We start from the raw sequence: 11,324 nt of genomic DNA on the forward strand, positions 1-11,324 counted from the left end.
GTCCAACCTCTAAAGTTTTATCAACAGCAGCACTGTTAGAGTCTGAATTCTTGGGGGCTAGAGGGATGTCTCTGCGGTTAAGAGCATGGATTGCTCTTGCAGGGAACCCGGGTTCGATTTCTAGCACATAGCATGTCACAACTGTCTGTAACTCCAGTTCCAGGGGATATGACACCCATGGCAAAGCATCAATGCACAGTAAAAGAAAAGAAAGAAAAAGAAAGCAAGTCTCTTCTGAGATCCAAGGTAATCTAATTGTGAGCTTCTACAAAATTGAAAACACAAGCCAGGCAAGATATATGTGCAGGCACAATAGTGGCAAGTCTATCATGGGTGGAGCCAGGCAGGGCCCTAAGACTGCCAGAAACGGGGGTCTCAAATCCTCAGAAGGACAGACTCACGCTTTCTGGCAGGTAGGACATTTTCTATCTAAGGAGTTTCTGGACAGGTTGAGGCTGACCCTTTGAGATCCACGGGACTGCAGGAAGAGAAGTTGAAAAAAAAGCTTACATTGGTATTGGAACTCAAGTAGCCCAAAGGCCTGTGTCCCTGGAAACAGACTGGAACAAGAGCACATGAGCCCTGTTCTTTCCAATTAGGAGTGACTCAAACAAACATAAAAGAGGCTTTGTATTTTGCTGAAGTAAAATTATGCTAATGACTCTATGCTGATGACTTTAATGCCTTGTTCCTGCGCCACCTGTAAGTGCCTGCGCATAACTACCAGGCCAAGGTCACCCAATATGGCCAAGAAGAATGAAACCAGGCTTGAGTTGAAGGGGCCATAGCAAGACTGAGGCTGTGACAACTTTATTGAGAGCAATCAGACTTTTATACCTTTATCAGAAACAGAATACAATGGCAATTGCCAGGATCAATACAGTTGTAGCTGCCAGGATACAACGAAGTTTTCAAGCTATGCAGAGTACACAAGATTAATGTCTAAGAACAATAGTCCTGTCAAGTTTCCATGTTTCCTTGACTACTAAAGGACCAGACAGAGAAACACCAAGTGGCCTGAATGCCTCACTGCCTTGAGGGAGAGCAGCAGTCTCCCAGGAACTGGAAGGCACAGTGCCCCCAGGAGCCACGGACTCTGACCTGCCTCCAAGGCAGCTGGGTCACGCCAACTCCATGTCTCCCTGCAATCCCCCCTCTTTAAATTTCTTAATTTTAGGGTATGTAAGTCAATCTTTTTAAGCAGACATGGAATAGCAAACCAATCTCAAGGCTGCATAACAAGTATAACCATCAAAAAACTTTCTAATGACATTCCTATGGGCCATAGTTTAGAAGTCCAATTAGAGACAGAAAAATAGTGACCAAAAAAATCTTTGTCAGGTTTTGTGCAGTCATAGAAAATGGCAATTTATATAACTCTTAATGATGAATGGTTAATATTTAATTATGCAAGAGCTGAAAATCAATACTCAAGCTGCCTTGTAGCCATCTCTGCCTGGAGAACAATATGATTAGCAGTGGGGCACCCAAGATCTCAGGGTCATTGACATAAACAGGAATGGTATTCAATTCCCAGTTAACAAAGTGAAGGGCAGGTTGGTCAGGTACATAAGCCCAGGATGTCTCAGCAGTAACAGATGCACTCAACAGAGACAGCATAACAAGAACAGTCACACTTCCCCTGAGATTTCTCCCAGTCTTTTCCCTAAGTCACTAGTTTCTTCATCTGAGTCATTGTTGGTAGGCAGACTCTGTTCTTCAAAGTTAGACAATTCTGCTGCCCTGTTCTCTTCCTTTTCTTCAGGTCTAGCCTCTGCTGATGCTTTGGAAGCTCTCGTCCATCTTCCACAAGCTGAGTCAGTCATTCAGGTATCCATGATGGCTTCTCAGTGCCCTGAGGGAAAACACAGACAGAGCCTCAGCTCAGGTGAATTATAGGATCTGGGCCGTTCCATTGACCTGACACAGCATCTCTCCAAAGGGTCATGACCTTGAATTTTTTTCAGAGGGCCCCAAAAACATTCTGCAACAGTGAAGCCATTCTTGCCCAAATTGTAAAAATTCACAGTATATATAAAAGAAGATTAAATATTGTGAGGATCACACTACCTCACAGAAGATTGACTGAAGGTTGTATGGAATGCCTGTGATATGGATTATATCAAACTGTTGGCACAATTCCTGAAAAGGCTTAGCAATGTATGTAGGAGCATTTTTTTCTTTTTACTATTTTATGGGGGCATAAAACACTAAAAGCCAGGGCTAAGTTATGGGTACATTATTTTGTTCATTTCTAATAGCTTGGTCCTGACAGCTCTCTGAAGAATCAGTCTTCACAGCAGTTAGACAAACCTTTGTGAAGATGCTCCAGTCAGAGGGAAGAAAAGCTTCTCCAGAGACAGAAGCAAGGAGAGACAGTAGGAAAGGAGCAGCTGGTCCACACCGAGCACAAGCCTGCTTAGGAATCTTAAGTTGTCAATGAAACGCCTCTGTAATTTCTAACTCTTTGTCCCGGGTTATTAGGATCAGGAGTTTCACTCACTGGGAAAAGAGAAAATCCCCTCTTGTCTTCTTTCCCATCTCCTAGGCACGATGCGCAGCCCCAATGGGGGAAGTCCTTCTGTGTATGTTAATAAAGCACTGTTGGCCAATAGGGAAGCAAGATAGGTGGGACTAGGAGTCGAGGAGGATTCTGGGAAACAGAGGCACTGTCAGTCACGATGTAGGACGCCAGAGGAGTAAGAGGTGCAGACCCTCTCTCCGGTGAGAGAAGACCCTATGAAAATATTCAGACTAGCAGTTATGGGTTAACAATTAAGTCAGAGCTAGCCAATAAGAAGCCAAGCAAACCACCAACAGCTTCATAATTAATATGGTGGCTTGTGTGTTATTTGGGGGCTGAAGTGTCGAGGGGACTCAGATGGGAATCCCACAGCAAATGGCGGTGGCTGGCAGGAAGACTACACGTTGCGCAGCCCCTTGCATGGCAGACCTGTACCCTGAATTAGAAGGAGTTAATTCTGTTTTGGGGGGACGGGGCATGGAGGAGGGAACACGAGAAGCGTCTTTAAGAACCTCATAAGAGATGAAGTAAAAGCACTGAAGGCGGTTTCCTTGCATCAGGAACTACACTTGATGGACAGGTTTTAAGAGCTGAAGATATTGGAACTGGGGTGAATGGCAGGGACAAAATCAGCACAAGGAGGAGGGAAACCCTCTGCCTCATCACAGACACACTAGATGATCTATCTTCAGGTTCTAACTTTTCTTCTATTCCCGGTATTAGTTCTGGTTTTTCCTGACCACTTTCGTTTTTTTAATTTTAGCACTGTCATTTTTATCTATTATTGTTTTTATGTCTTTCAAAATACTAATGTCTAAGATCAATTGTCCTACCGTGCTTCCATGTTTCCTTGACTACTAAGGGAACAGACAGAAACACCGAGTGACCTGAGTGTTTCACTGCCCGAGGGAGTGTGTTGATCTTCCAGGAACAGGAGGGCACATTGTGTTCCAGGAGCCACAGACTCTAACTCAAAAAACCTATGCTGTTTGCCACTCAGGACAGTGAGGCCAGGCCAACTCCGTGGTTCCCCTAGCTCCCAGATCTGTCACCATGCCTGCTGTAGTGGAAGGCACAGGTCTCTGATTGTTTTTCTGCATTGGCATCCCACCTCCCCCCACCTCCCTCCACCTCCCTCCATCTTTGCCAGCATGGCCAGTGCCCACAGCAGGTCTCTGTGAGCAGAGATGAGAGGTTTCGTTAGCATTGAGAATTATACAGAAGTGCTCTGCCCGGCACCCACAACACTGGGACAGAACCAAGGGCCTCACACAGAGGCAAATGCCTGTCACTGAGCTTCTTGAGTAAGCCCTAAGCAATGTCTTGTTGCTCCTTTGTAAGAAGCTAGTTATACCACACCTTCCCTTTGTCTTGGCTTCCTCATCAGTAAAGACAAGGTCTGAACAAGGTAAGATGAGTGAAAATGATGACTGATGTGTTGAGTTTTATACTTTCCTTGTCACCAGTACACATATTATTTCTGTTAGCCCCTGTGAAATAATGTTTACTCGTTCCTCGTTTTTCACAGGGAAAAATAAGTCAGTCATTTTAGAGGCCCAATATATATTTTAAAAATGGTCACATAGAGGGGATCGGGAGATAACTCAATAAAATGCTTGACGACAAGCACAAGGTCATGAGTTCTAGTCCTGACTCAAAGGAGGGGAGGGAGGAGGCTCAGTTCCGGGCACCATACTGGGGAGGATCATAACCATCTTTAACTCCAGCTCCACAGGATCCGAGGTGCTCTTCTGGCCATCTGGGGCACTTAAACTCACGTGTACATACTCAGCGCATACACATGATTAAAACTAAAATAAATATTAAAACAAAAACGGTGATTGAGAGATGGTGGTGATGTAGATGCCCAGCGTGCTGTACAGTGTTGGCTCACACTCCGCTAAGCTCCGCCCCTAACCTACAGAACATCGCACAGACTTTCTCACTTCCCCCAACTAGTATCAGCTGAACCACCTCGCTCTCACTTCCAGGTAGGACAGATCTCACAGGACTTCACAGAAACAGGAAGAGCCCACACTTCTTCCAAGAACCGACACTAGAGGTCGCCCTTCTCCAAAATTAGACGAAATTCTGAGAAAACATAGATTCAGCCTGTTCCCTTCCCTCGGAGATGGGAAGGTGCTGCTGTGGGTCAGATAAGATGGCCGAGTTGTCCAAGCTCCAAGAGCGTTCTAAGATTGCTGACGAGATTGCGATGGACGAGACACAGTGATGGGTCCATCGTGTCCGTTCTCAACCTCCCTGCCCCCTTCTCCAGCGCAGCCACCTGGAGTGCTGTGGTTTGGGGCAGGATGGGAAAGACAAGATCCTTTCCACAGCAATGAACTGGGAGCAACGAGGAAGGGCTCCTTGCAGAGCACATGCTAGTGTGTGCTTCAGCCAGAGGGCTCAGCGCAGACAGCCGGACCTGTACCCGTCTTCCACTGGCCCGGTAGTCTTCTGTAGACACAGACTCTCAGGGGTCTCACGAGAGCCCCAGGAGCTGACAGAACCTGCCTTGTCGGTCAGTCTGCCTCTTTGTGCTATTCTTGGCTAAACTTTTCTCTTGGGGCCTGCTTACGTAAACCTCGGAAACTGTAAGCCACCACTGCTATTAAATGTCTTCCTTTCTAAGAGTTGCCGTAGTCAAGGTGTCTCTTCACAGCAATAGAAACGATAAGACACTCCACAACCCCACTGAGCTAATTTAGCCATAGGCATGCTCTCTGGAACACAGGGAGCCTTAGATAGTACCAGTGGACATTTTGAAATGTAAGCACTATTAAAGACATCTGTTCGATTCTTTGCAGGCAACTCTGCAAAGTAGGACCTTCCCCAGCAGGACTATATGTCCCCAGAGCCCATGGTACTGTCATTCCTGGTTCTCAAGAACGACGGTTTTCTTCTCAGAGTGACTGCCTTCTGTCGTGTTTCGTACCTTGGGAGGCTGGGGAGGGAGATAAGCAATTCAAATAAGCTGGCATTGGGTTTTCCTTGACCTTGAAGACTGTCTTTAGTGTCCAGAATAAGACATGATATTCCTGAACTATCCATGAATTGTCCTTGCTGGAGGGTGTCTGCAAGATTCCTTTTATAATCAAAATGCCCCCAACCCCCATCTGACCACACAGATGTCACACATTATTTTCGGTCACCCCTCTCCCACCTGCTGCAGATTCAGGATCTTGGTGTCCCCACCCTATGTATCCTGCCACTCTGCTTATTTCTGGGACTGCCCAGAGCATCTTAGACATACTCTGTGTCCGCTCCCGTGGCCTTCTCTCCATTCTGCCATACCAAGGCTCTCAGCCCCAGGACGAGCCTGCGCTGGAGGAAAAGGACATTTAAAACTCCCACTGCAAACTTGGCTTTTTTTTTTTCAAGACAGAGTTTCTCTGAGTAATAGTCCTGGCTGTCCTGGAATTCACTCTGTAGACCAGGCTGGCCTCCATGTCACAGAGATCCAACTGCCTCTGCCTCCCGAGTGCTGGGATTAAAGGCGTGCACCACCAACGCCTGGCTCAGCCTTGGCTTCTGAAGGGTAGCATTGTGCAAGGCCAGGGCCAGCCCAAAAACAACTCTTCTAAATTCTGCAGGCTGCATGCCTCACTTGCCTAACCTAGTCTTGGCCTGGCTGCTCAGAGCCATTTTCTGCTTAATAAATTGTCACCTCGGCTGTATCAGACACCTCTATCAAAACTGGCTTCCATGCGGGGAGGAGTGAGGCCGTCTCTTGGGTGAGCAGTTACTACATCACCTGGAGAACAAGGCCGTGTGATTTGATGACAATGTGGAAATGAAGAGCAAGGGAAGACACCAGAGATCCACACCCAGTGGCGGGTTGACTTTTGGAAAGTTCTATTTGGGACCCATTGTTTGTGCATTAGTTGAATGCTACATCAACAGCTCATTCCTCATATGATGGCTGTGACCAGATAAAATACATTATTCAAAAGCACTCAGTAAGCAATGACTTCCCAGAGGCTGGAGAACGGCTCAGCAGTTAAGAGAATGGACTGCTGTTGCAGAAGGCCCGAGTTTGAGTTCCAGCACCCACATGGGGTGGTGGCTGCCTGGAACTCTGTCGTCACATTTGGCCTTGACAGGGACCTGCATTTATGTGCATGTACCCACGTATAGACACTCAAATATGCACATAATTTAAAAATAAAATAGGTTGTGGGGATGCACACCTCTAATCCCAGCACCAGGAGGCAGAGACAGGTGAATCTAATTACTTCAAAATCAGTCAGACCTACATAGTGAATTGTAGCCAGACAGAGCTATGTTTTGAGATCCTGTCTCAAAAACAAAACAATAACAAAAAAGGTTTCCCACCTAAGAAGGACACAGGTGGGAGGAGTTTTGAGACCAGGGGTTGGGAATAAAGGCGGGGATGACAAGGGCAAAAGTCTTTGAGAGAAACCACTGCAAATGTACTTAATTGTAATGATAAGTGTTTCTACTTTTATATTACTGAATTCTATCTATCTATCTATCTATCTATCTATCTATCTATCTATCTATCTATTATATATACATTGTTCTGCCCTGCATGTATGACTTTATGCCAGAAGGGGGCACCAGATCTCATTACAGATGGTTGTGAACCACCATGTGGTTGCTGGGAATTGAACTCAGGTCCTCTGGAAGAGCAGTTAATGCTCTTTACCACTGAGCCATCTCTCCAACCCCCCACTACTGAATTTTAAAGTCTTCAGTATACTGCCTCCCAGCAGACAATAATAATTAAGTAAGCAACCAAAGTAGATTTTTTAAAAATGGGTCTGTGCTACAAACTTAAGCAAAATTATACATGGAGAATTGAGTGTTTTTGGTGGGTTTCTATTGCTATAATAAAACACCATTACCTGAAACAAGTGTGAGTGTGTGTGGCTGGGGGGGGGGAGAGTCAGGGCAGGAGTCCAAGCAGAGCAGGAACCTGGAGGAAGGAACCGAAACAAGGGTCATGGAGGGGTGCTGCTCACTGGCTTGCTCCCGTGATTTGCTTTCTTATACCACCCAGGACCTCCTGCCCAGGGGTGCCACTGTCATAGTGGGCTGGGTCCTCCCACATCAATAATCAATGAGAAAATGCCCCACAGACTTGTCTACAGGTCAGTCTGTTGAGGGTCCCTCTTCCCAAATGAGCCTGGCTTATGTCACGTCACGCTGACACAGCACTGACCAGCACAGCAGAAAGTGAGTTAATTTGGGGGATACAGACTCTGGGGCCATTCACACTTTCTCTTCTTTCTTCTCTTCCTTCCTCCCCTTCCCCATTTCTTTCTTCCTTTTGCTTGTCTTCCCCCCCCCTCTATTAGACGTTTCTCAGGACTGCTGGGGTTTCCATATCCTCCAGGACCTTGGTGTATGGGAAGTTCATCTGATGGTCACACGCGTGGGATTGGGATGGGATCCACAGGGGACTGACAGGGGATCTGCATGGTAGCTGCTTTGCTCACAGCCCTTATATCCTTGAGCTCCTTGCTTGGGGTCCCTTCCAGTCTCCTGGATCCTCTTAACACTGCTCAGTGCTACTTTTCAAAAACTGTCTTGCTGTCTTCACAATTATTTTAAAGACTATCAAGTTGAAGGATGTGTGGCAATGAAGCCTGCAGAGAAAGTTTAAATTTGGCACAGTTGCTGAAAGATGCACAGCTCACCCCTGTTATTTCAACCCATTGGTCCAAAATAGGATGTGGCCTCTCTGGGGTGTGCATACAGGGATGGGGGCTGGTAAATGTTAGCCTAACCCCTCCACACACACACACACACACACACACACACACACACACACACACACACACACACTATCGGTCCTTATGTGCTGTCACAGACTGCTAAGACAAGAGACAGTTTCTCTTCCCTAGAGTAAGAGAGAACGTATCTGCTGTTCCAGTCTGTGCCTGAGTCACCCCATTTTCGGATGTAAGAGACCTTCTGTTCTTTCTTGTTCTCCACTTGATCAAGTTGCAAACCTTCGTAAGGCCAGATATGGTAGTGCAGATCGGTAACCAGAGCTCCTGTGGTGAGCTGGGAGGCATAGATAGATGCCTCAGAAGCTTGAGCTTAGCCTGCTACATGCGACAGCAAGCAAGAGACCTGCCTCAAACAAGCTGGGAGGCAAGGGCTGACTCCTAAGGTCATGCACTACGGCACCCATGTGCCTGAACACACACACACATACACAACGGGGAGGGGGGATCATTTTAATCCTCTCCCCCAAATCTCTTTGTAATACAAGGTGGCCTTAAATTTGCCATTAGCCTGGAATTCTATAATATCATTTGCCTCCCAAGTGAACCTTGTCTATGGAACTGGCCCTCAAATGAACCTTATTTTCTTCATCATTCTGACTCAAAGACTGGTCCTAGGTAACACATTTTAAGCCCTGGTGATGGAGTCAGTAGTCATGGTTACCAGGTAACCATTCAGGAGCTGCCCGGGTGAAGGATTTCCCCATTATGTCAGGAAGTGAGAGAGTCCAAGGACTGTTTACTATTTCTTTTTAGGCCCAAGATGAGTTCTGCCCCCAGGCAATCTGGCTTTGTTATCTGCAAACTCTCCACATCATGCACTCTAGTTTTCAGAGGCACCTGGAGAGCCAAGTGACTGATGGGTGCTCTGGCACTCCCAAACCCTGGGCAGGACAAAAGAAACACACTCAGTACCTACTGTGTGCTATAGCAGGCTTTCTTGAACTGAGAGCCCCCAAATAATGACAGGAGACTTATTATTAATTATAAATGCTTGATCTTAGCTTAGGCTTGTTTCTAGTTGGATTTTTTTAAAATTAAATTAACCAATTTCTATTAATCTATGTGCTTTCCCAAGGCTTGTTTACTTCATCTACTTACTGTCCATACTGCTTTCCTACTTCCTCTGTGTCTATCTGTCTGGCCACCAGCTGGCTGGCCCAAGGCTGGCAGGCTGGCTCCCCTTTTCTCTCTACCCACCAACCCCACCTATCCTTCCTTTGCCTAACTATTGACCATTCAACTTTTTATTAGACCAATCAGATGCCTTAGGCAGGCAAGGTGAAACAGCAACACGGCTTTATATAGTTGAACAAAAGCAACATGTCTTCACATAGTTAAACAAAAGCAGCACATCTTTACATAATTGAGCAAAGGTAACACATCTTTACACAGTTAAACAAATGCAGCATAAACAAAAGCAACACATTTTTACATAGTTAAATAAATATTCTATTCCACAACAGTGTGCTTGGTATTTAATTACATTCAACCCTTTTGGCAACACTGAGAAGTAAGTAGATGGCCATGGGTTCCATCACTAGAGCCACAGAGATCTCCAAGAGGAAGCCAGTGATAGGTTGGGAAGGCTCTGGGTGGATTTGTAGCTTGGGCGCTGCCAGGTCTGGTCTTACATGATACAATGCTTTGCAGTCCTCTGAGCCTTGGCTCCTTCATTCCAACAGTGGGGAGGATGACCAGGATGCTCCTTCTTGGCTCCCATGGAAGAGTGTATAAAAGGCAATCAGCGGTGGGAAGAGTCATTAAGTTCCTGTTGAGCAAGCACCAGGACCTGCGTCCTAGCACTGAGTGGACAGACAGGTGTATCCCTGGAGCTCGTCCGCCATCAGACTATCCCAATAGGTGGGCTCCAGGTTCAGTTAGGGGGCCTGTCTAAAGAACTGTGACAGAAATTGACTGAGGGAGACGCCTGATGTCAACATCTGGTCTCCACAGGCAAGCACACACGTGTGCACTTACACCAGCACATGACTGCACACACACACGCATGCGTATGTCACTTATAAGAGAGAGCAGGAGCAATGAAGAGGGAAGGAGGGAGGGAGGGAGAGAGAGAGAGAGAGAGAGAGAGAGAGAGAGAGAGAGAGAGAGGTAGGCACACATGCTCAAATCAGGTATCGTGCATGTGAACATGTTGTCAACTATAAAGCACTGCACAGGTGTAAATAACGCCCGGGCTGAAGGAGGTGATCCCTGAAGATGCCATCTGACCCATAGTCTACAGCTGCCATGTCTCACTTCCTGCTTCCTTTCCCAAGTAGCAAGGTGAGCACCCCATGTGGGGTACTAGTAAGTCACTATGGAGGTACAGCATGGACACTGTTCACAGGCTCAACCTCCCCCGTCATTTGCCTTCAACCTTTTCATTCCTCAAAGGTAAAGGACCCACCGTGTGGTCACGGTGCCTGGACATTTAGAAGCCATTCCGTAAGTACATACTGGCGTTTTAGAAACAAAGCCCCCTGGGGAGACCTTGTTTGTAGACCGATAGGATAACATTAGACAACCACAGGCTTCAAACGAACCAGAAAGTTGAAAAGCAAACATGTGGGAGGCAGAGGCAGGCGGATCTCTGTGAGTTCAAGGCCAGCCTGGTCTACAGAGAGAGTTCCAGGACAGGCTCCAAAGCTACACAGAGAAACCTTGTCTCGAAAAAAAAAAAAAGAAAGAAAGACAGAAAAGAAAAGAAAAGAAAAGCAAACATGCGGAGAGCATAACACCCGCTTAGGCATTGCCTGAATTGCTACTGACCCTAGAGCAGTGGTTCTCCACCTTCCTAATGCTGTGACCTTCAGTACAGTTCCTCATGTTGTGGTGGAGGGGCAAGTGTGGAGTTTGCGGGAGTGTGGAGTGTGCCGAGAGCGTAGAGGAGAAGGACCCGCAACTGTACTGTAAAGTTGCCTTTTCTTTCAAACCTGTGGACGAATGTGGAGTCACGGTTGACTGTGACCACGGAGGGAAGTTTTAGGGATACATATTTGATGTTTCTGCAAGTTTGAAAGCTCTTTCTTAACAAGAAG

The 11,324-nt window shown here is 46.5% G+C and overlaps 1 long non-coding RNA gene across 1 annotated transcript; it reads right to left on the reverse strand.

Moving 5' to 3' along the window:
• Positions 1 to 773: 773 nt before the first annotated feature.
• Positions 774 to 2,579, reverse strand: LOC121141788. The gene is made up of 2 exons (XR_005878728.1): positions 2,504 to 2,579; positions 774 to 1,855 (listed from the first exon to the last, which is right to left on the reverse strand). It is a non-coding gene; the product is annotated as an uncharacterized LOC121141788 (long non-coding RNA).
• Positions 2,580 to 11,324: the final 8,745 nt, after the last annotated feature.

Source organism: Mesocricetus auratus, unplaced genomic scaffold, assembly GCF_017639785.1.
Source record: "Mesocricetus auratus isolate SY011 unplaced genomic scaffold, BCM_Maur_2.0 Super-Scaffold_100008, whole genome shotgun sequence".
NCBI classification, from domain to species: Eukaryota; Metazoa; Chordata; class Mammalia; order Rodentia; family Cricetidae; genus Mesocricetus; species Mesocricetus auratus.